At 50.0% G+C, this 8,195-nt stretch overlaps 1 protein-coding gene across 2 annotated transcripts in view; it reads left to right on the forward strand.

Moving 5' to 3' along the window:
- Positions 1-6: 6 nt before the first annotated feature.
- The window catches only part of BRINP2 (BMP/retinoic acid inducible neural specific 2), a 55,939-nt gene continuing 47,750 nt past the window's right edge, over positions 7-8,195 (forward strand). Inside the window, exon 1 of one of the 2 annotated variants that reach the window (XM_019530887.1) lies at positions 7-76. The gene's annotated coding sequence lies outside the window, so the exon portion shown is untranslated. The remainder of the gene's footprint in view (positions 77-8,195) is intronic. The other variant, XM_019530890.1, reaches the window with a different exon arrangement.

Consider the following 8,195-nt stretch of genomic DNA (forward strand, 5'->3'; position numbering starts at 1 on the left):
TGCCCCGCATCCTAGCGGAGTCCCGCCGGCCTCCTCGCCCCGCCGCGACGTCTGGACCCGCGTTCCTGCTGCCGGGGTAAGTCCTGCCAGGTCCCCGCAGCAGGCGGGGGCGGCAGCCGGGGCGCCTCCGGGTTGAGTGCCGGGCAGGCGGGGTGCAGGCATGGCCCGAGCCTGGGTGCCCTAGTGCTGAGCCCCAGGGGCGAGGGGGCGGCCGCCTCCGGGGGCAGAGGCAGCTCCCGCGCTGGAGTCCCTAGCAGCTGGGCTCTGCCCTCCTGGCTGGGGCCGGGCTCGCCACCTGCTCACCAGACCCACTGCATGAGGGCGAGTCTCCTCGGAGACTCCCGCCCTACAGGTGCACGAACTTGTGAGCTCCGCTCGCCTGCTACCCAGCCTCGGGCAGGACATCTGCTGCAGCTTCGCCACCGCTGCCCTACCCAGCTGGCTGACAGGAGCAGGGCTGGTCCCCAGCTGGGTGAGACGGGCACTGCCCTGGGCTGTCTGCACCCAGCCTCGGTGGGGTCCCCCTTGCTATGCATGGCAGGGCTTTTGGCACAAAGAGGAAAAGGGATTCAGGCAATCTGTATCCATTTATTGGCACACCCTTAAGTTTCTGGGCTTGCCTGGCAGCTGCAGGGACGCTATGTGGGCAGCAGGGAAGGGGCATCTCATCTCCCCCTTGGCATTCATCCTGGGCTGGTGTGATGAGACCGGCTGCTGCACTCTGACCCCACCTGTGCCTAGCCCTCTCTCCTGCCTCTAGTGCTTGTTGCTGGCAAGGTGCTGCCAGGTGGCACCAAGTGCCTGCTGTGCCTCCCCCAGATCCTTGCAGCCCCTCTGCCCTAGGAGGGAGGACACAGCAGGGCTTGCTGGGGCAGAAGGTGGGGAGGGGGGTAGAGGCAGATGCCTGGACCCTCCTTAGGGAGGGGAGGGTGCCCTCTCCTCTCTCATGGTTTCAGGTGTTTGTGGTGATTTGCCCTTGTCCTCCTCTACAGGGTGGTGCTGGCATCTGGCTTGTGCTGCTGGTTTCAGCCTGGCTGGGATGGCAGGCAGCAGTGGGGTGAGGAAAGCCAAGAGGTGGTTCCTTGCTATGGCAGGAAAGCAAGGCATTTAGAAACCCCAGGAACAGCCTCACTGCTGGGCCCTGGAAGGAGCTGGAGGCAAATACTGGCTGCCCCACAGATGAGAGAAACAGTAGGGATGCGAAGGCCACTTGCATGCTGAGGTACCAGATCCTGTGGTCAGAGGTAGACAAGCTTAAGCCCAGGCTCCTCCACAGCTTCCTGGCACATCCAAGACACTTAATCACACCTCCCTGTCTCCCGTCCCTGGGAAGCTTGGCTCATCAGTGTTTATGAGGCATTGGGGTGCCATTGGGAGGGGTATCTTTAGCTACATGGAAAGGATGAATCTGTAGCAATGCTGAAGGAAAACGATGCATAGTTTGGTAGCAAGATAAAAGGAGAAACGCTGGGATGTAGGAAAGATACTTATATGCAAGACAATGCTGGAAGCAGGGAAATACAAGTCTAATGAGATGAATGAGGATGGGGATACCTGGATATAGTGATGATCCCAGGATCTAAGAGAAGTGCTTGGCGGTGGGGCTTGATTGTATGGTAGAGAATATACAGGCTTGTACAGGGCAATTACTAGAATACTGGCTTCAATATGAAGTACTGTACAGGGAGAGGAGGGTATAGAAAGTGCCACAGTTCCCCTCTCACTATCCGAACCCAAATGCAAAGTCATTTGTTCGTTCAGTGCTACTCAGTGCTGTAACCCACTCTCCCCAGCTCTGACTGCCATGCATTGGCCAACACAAACTTGCTGATAAATATTTGCCAATTATACCCCTGTACTAAAGTGTGCATAGCACATCTGCTCCTTTCACCCTGGTGTTACCCTCAAAGGAATTCATGCCAAAAAGCAGCTCATTGCAACCGAGAGGAGACATAACTATTTCTTCAGCTGCTCTGAAAACATCTCAGGCCCGATGTTGATTTCCCAAAAGATCCTGCTACCTTCTTAAATTTAACAAACAAATCACCTGGCTCCTTGAAGTGTCTGGTCTTGGGGCGTCTGAGCTTAAAATTCCAGAGCATGCTGTACCTGCGCACATAACCTGCTGCCCCTCTCTCCCTCTCATCTCTTTTTAAATAAAACATATGCTGTCTCCATCTGAAAGTGTATTTGGTCACATTACAGGGAGCATCGTATTGCCTGTAGCCACAGCGCCTCATGCTGTGATCCTGCAAGCTCTCACAAGCTTACAGGGGTCAGGCTGGGTCAGCACTTGGGCGAGGGAAATCCTATCCAGAGCCCAAGGTGTTGCAGGACAAGGTTTAGGTAAACCAGCAGGTGTCACTCTTCCCTCTTAGTCCTGACTAAGCCAGTGTCCAAGAACATGTTTACTGCCAGACCCTGAGCCTCAAAATTCAGGTCCTAACCTAACCACTAGTACTCCTTAAGGACGGCATGGGGGTTTCTGAGAGTAGGGATGTGATCCACCCTAGATTCCCCATGCTGTTTCAGCTGTGGTTTCTGTATTCTTTGCTTCCCCACCCCTGAATGGCTGCAGGTCTTTACTTCAAGGCAGCAGCTGTGTTGTGTCCCCCCCCAAAGCATGCCTCATGAGCATGGATAAGGTTGGGAGTGTGCCTGCTTCCACCTGTGCCAAACCTAGCAGGGGACTCCAAGGCTGGAAAATGCATCTAAGGGAGAAGGCTGCAGAGGCAGAAAATTGCTCCTATTACGGAGGGGGCTAGTGGTAGCAAGGATTCCCCCCAGCCCTCCCAAATAGCATTGCCTAAAGTGATGAGACATGTCTAGGGGTGTAGGTTGTAGCCATGTTGGTCTAAGGACAGAAGACAAAGTTCTTTGGGCAAATCCAGTATCTTTTATTAGACCTAGTCACATAGTTAGAAAAATTCTTCTTTACAAGCTTTTGGATACAATTACCCTTCACCTAGGACGGTGGAAGAAGTCACAGAGTACATGCCTTCTCTTGGCAGCCTCTGCTAGCGTGATACCTCTGGAGTGCCCTGGGAATTAAAATTGTCCACCCATGGGCCAAAAGGTGAGAGATCAAGCAGTATTGTTGCCCCGGCCATCAGCCTGCTCTCATAATGTATGCTGGTGCAAAGTGGGATACTCTGCAGCTCTGTAAATCCAGCCTTGCAGACCAGTTTACAGGGACACTAGCCATCTGAATGCCAAGCAGTTTCATACAGCTGGTTGAAAGTAATTTCAGGTACTGCCCTTGAGCCCCACACCACCAACTGTGGCTTTGCAATCACATTTTCTCCCTCTTCAGTATTTCTCCCTCTCTGGCTGTATGAGGGACCTGCACAAGCGACCAGGGAAATAGTCTATTCAGCGTTCATGATGTTGCCAACTTCTGTGATTATTAGGAAAATCCTGACATGTTTTTGTTTGCTTTCTCTTGAACCCTCAGTAGGGCAAAATGCATAATCCTGACATCTCTAGATATTTTACACTCATTATTTCATGGGGGTATGGCCTGTGATTTTTTTTTTGAATGATTTGGCAATATTGCTGTGGCACTGGGCTAAATACAAATACACCAAAGAAACAAACTGAAGAGAGAGGTCTTTTTCTTTCCCCTCCAAATCCCCCACAATCCCTAATCTGTATTAAAGCAGCTTTTCCTCCACCAAGAGTAGTAATGGAGTAGTGATTTACCAGATATAAGCTGAAGCCATCCTTTTAAGCTTGTAAAGTGGAAGGCGCAATATGCATGCTACATCTTCTATTACCTCACTGCAAGATGTGTGGCCGAAAGCTAGGTTCCCCAAGCACAGTGTGGATGCATGAACACCGGAATAAATGCACAGCCCCGAGTGTACTTCTCAAACAATTACTGGGCCATTGAATTCCCAGTTGTACAAGGCCTGGTCTCATAAATTACTGAACTTGGAGTTTCCATCACCTAGTCAGATCAATGAGCTCTCAACACTTTCTTGGGAGATCATATATATAAAAAATACCTGCTAAGCAATAACTGTGCTGAGAGTGATTCATTATGAAGACCTGCAGAGTCAAAAGGAAGAGGGCACAGGGTGAGAAGGTACCCTTACACTTCCTAGTGAAAAGATGCACTGGGTGAGCCTCTGGAACCCAGGCCTGTCAGGAATGCAGCCCAAGATGTTGGCTTGGGAAGCTGCTAGTCTCCAGCTGGGATGCATTGACTTGGGAGAGATTTGATAGGAGAGGCATTGAGCGACAAGCCATGCCCATAGAGTCTGCTCCTGTGAGCTTTAGCAGGTACAGCCACCTTCTGAGGTTGGATACCATTTAGGCATTTCAATTCTGAAAGGTACTAAGCATTCTAGTTGCAATCCATCAAGGGCCCAATTCAGGAAAACCCTTTAACATGCACTTAAGCCCATTAGCTCCAGTAGTGTCGGCGCTTGGCTGAATCAGAGTTGCATTAAACTCCTGCATGGGCAGTTATTAGAAATAAAGTAGCCTTTATCCTATTTATCATTCCAAAGTGAATTAAGTGAAATCAAATCAGAATCACTAATTTTGAGTTAGGGTATCCACATGGGCTTTAATGCAGTTTAAAAAAAAAAAAAAGCAATTAATATCACACCTTTAGTTGAATCAGATTAGCTTTCCTGGGCCTCCCTGTAGACATAAGCCCTCACTCCTTAATTTACTTTTCAAGCCTATCAGAACAGGGACTGTTACTGCATGGGTCTTTCCAAGTGCCTTGAACTAACCAGAAATAAAATGCTTTTATTCCAGAATAAACATGTCTATACATGGAGCTATTCTGAAAGAGCTAATCCAAAATAAATATCCCTGAAAAACTTCAGATATAGACAAACTCAAAAGACATCTGGACAGGAGATGAGTTAATCTGTAAATATGTCATTAATTCTGTGTGCTGAATCCTTGGAAACTCAGTCTCATGATAGAATGAGGCATAAAGTTGTTGGAGGGAAAGAGGAGAATGTGGTAAGAGATGAAGAAGGGGAATAAAGGAGAGACAATATCTTAGTGGGGCTTGGGGCAGAGCCTATCAGGCGTCTCAGAGAAGGAGATCAGAAACCAGTGCAAAAGAATACTTAAGTCTGCGGCCAAAGAGATTATTTGAACTTCTGAGTGGAGAAACATGGGGATGAGAGAGGGTAGAGGAAGGACCCAGTGATGAGACTGGGTTTATTGTTCAAAGTCCCCTCAGGTTCTTTTTGGAGCTGGCAAGGAAGAGTGCAAAAGCCTTTGCAAAGACTGCGAAGAGCTGTGGTATTCAAGCCCAAATTGTCATTGATTAGTTTTCCACCCAGGCAATTACAGATTCCCCCACCAGAAAATTTACATGGATATGGTTTGTTCTGCTTTTGAACTATTGAATAATGCAGCTCCATAGGACATCTCCTGCTGTCCCCACCTCTTCCCAGGAGCAGGTGCAGCCATTCCTGGTTTTGTGGCATATCAAGGGCTTTGAGTTGCTCTGTGCTATGGAAAACGTAGGATTATCCTGAACACCAGTTTCACATATCATGTAGAGGTGCACTGATACATTGGTCCCACATCGGATCAGCACTGATATAGGGAAAATTAACAGCATTGGAAAAAATTGGCTTCTTTTTTTTGCCCAATATGGCCAATAAATGCCCCATGCATGAGCACAGTCGCAGTAGGTACATAGCAAGGAGCGCAGCCTGGCAGGTTGGAAAGCAACATGGGCTGCTAAGTCTGTTGTGGGGGAAGGAAAGGGGCTTGTGGGGGAAAGATAAAGGAACCTGTGGTGAGGGAGGGAGTGGGGTAAGTGTAGGGACAGGGGCAGGTACTGCTCAGTCGGGGCAGGACGGGGCACAGGACAGAGCCATGGCTTGGCAGCTCCTGCCACTGAATGCACCCCAGGAGGGCACAGGGGACATGTACCCTGAATCTGTGCACAGGACGAGGGCACTGGGGCAGTGCTAGGCTCTTCCTCATGGGTGGCTGGGCTGCACTTGGGGCGGGGCATGACGGTGGTGCTGGGAGGGGGGCTACAGCCAATTTTGGGGTGGCTGCAGCCCCCTGCCCAGAGCCCCTTCCTATTGCTGCTGCCACCACCTGCCCTCACCCTACCTGCAGATCCAGGGGCACATGCCCCCCCCCATGCCTCCTGGGGTACAAGCAAGTGGGAGCCACCCCACCCTCTGTGGCCCCCCAGATGAACCACTTGCAGCTCTGTTCCGCACCCTGCCCCGGTCCCAGCCCCATTCCGTCCCTCACCACAGCGGCCTCAATCTGCCCCCCTTTCTTCCCTCCACAACAGACTTACCAGCCAGACACTGGTCTCCAAGTTGTCTGGCTACATATCAGCAATTGGATGGGTATCTGCCAAAATGTCTGACTTTTAAAGGAGCCATAAGTATTGGCCTTGGAAAAAAAAAATTCTTATCTGTCTATTGGTGCACCTCTAATATCATGGGCTTGATCTGTGCTAGCTTCCTAATGTAGTCAGAAGCCTTCTAGGAAGTGTGCATGAGGTGGGGTAGAATGGGGCCCTCACTGCAACAGTCAGAGTAAGTGGTGCTGGCTGGGGCAGGGCTGAAGAGTATTAAGTGTTGCCTTCCCTGGTAGGAGTTGATCCCCAGAAGATGAATTTTTCCCCCCATGGGCTACAGGAACCTTCACTGGGGAAGGGATTATAGTCTGCAGCCTTAGCAGAGACTTGATTGTATTGGGCCAAATGTGCAGTTGGAGTCAGTGGAGTTGCAGCAGCTCACACCAGCCAAGATCCAGGTCAGGGTATGCTTAAAAAAGCAAACAAACAACAACAAAAAGTATGTCTGGCCTGGATTTAAAATATATTTAGTCTGCTGCAGAAACTGATCTAGCAAGTGTACACGGCTTGACAAAAATCAATGTTAATGTCCCTGACAATTAGCTAATGTCTTAATAATTGAACTGCACCTGATATACTGTTGCAGTATACATCTCGAGGGTGTTGCGCCATTGACTTCATAGAGAACAGCACCACACTGCACAATTGTACAGTATGCTATCCTGCCATAGACCAAGCTTAAAAGGAAGCACTAATTATTTCTCTGGTCCTGGCGTAACAATTTGGACTTGCCCCCTCCTCTCCAGCTCACTGCTCCCATGAAAGAGATGGTTGCCTAAATAGAGGCAAGACTTGGGAGGGCTCTTGAAGTTAAGTGGTTGAGGGGGAGGGCAGGAGATCAGGGTAACAGTTGTGGATTTGCTTCAGACTGCACTGCAAATCACTGCTCTTCTATGACTCAGCTCCCCATCTCTCAGATGGGGACAGAGACAGGGATCCTTCCTTTGTTCCTGCCTCAAGGAGCTTGCAATCTGGGTAGACAGTCCCTCACTATGTGAGCATATAGTGCCTGGCGCAGTGGGCCCCCTGATCCCAGCTGTTTTATCTGTGCCTGGGGCAGGGAGTATGGGTTGGGAACAACATGCATCCTAAGATGCTGAACTGGACAGAAAGACTTAGTGTGAAAACCCTTCCGAGTTTCCTTGCTGCTACCCCATTCTAAGTATTGATGAGCCCTGCTCCCTCCAGGGGCCCAGCTATTCTGTTTGCTTATTATTAGCTGACATGCACGCCCTGCTTGGTTGAATGCAGTACCTTCCTTTCCCCAAAGCGGAGATTAATTAGCAGCTGCAGGGAAGAAAGCTGGGCAACTTGGAAGCAGTTTGAGAGTCAGGTCTGCAGGACTCAGCAATTTGACATTCTAATCCTGTTATTTCTCACCTTAAACGTACCTGAGTCAGCAAGGCCCTTTTATAATACATCTTGTTACTGGTTGTACTGCCCGACTCCACCCCCTCCCACCTTCCACCAACCCTCCTCTCCCCTGCTGGGTCACAGGGACTGGACTGGACGCACCCAACCCAAAAGTGATCATTCTTCGTCCTCCACACATTCTTGTGAACAGAGTAGCATTTAGCTGCTATTCTCCTGCTGATGGATTGTTTTGCAAGGCAAACTTTATCCAGCCTATTCATTTGTGATGTACAGAAGGGCTGGATAGCAAGGGCAGACGAGGGCAATTTTTTCTCCTATTTCCTCTCCCCGCTCCTATTGCAGGCAAGGTGGCATGCCGAGTGGCTGAAGCCAAGGCAGAATTGGGTAGGGCCAGCCAGGAAAGGATTTGTCCTCCTATGAAAGCGTTTGCTGAAAACATCATTTTCTACACACCCCC

Source organism: Crocodylus porosus, unplaced genomic scaffold (genome assembly GCF_001723895.1).
Source record: "Crocodylus porosus isolate Cpor-Errol unplaced genomic scaffold, CroPor_comp1, whole genome shotgun sequence".
Classification (NCBI taxonomy): domain Eukaryota; kingdom Metazoa; phylum Chordata; order Crocodylia; family Crocodylidae; genus Crocodylus; species Crocodylus porosus.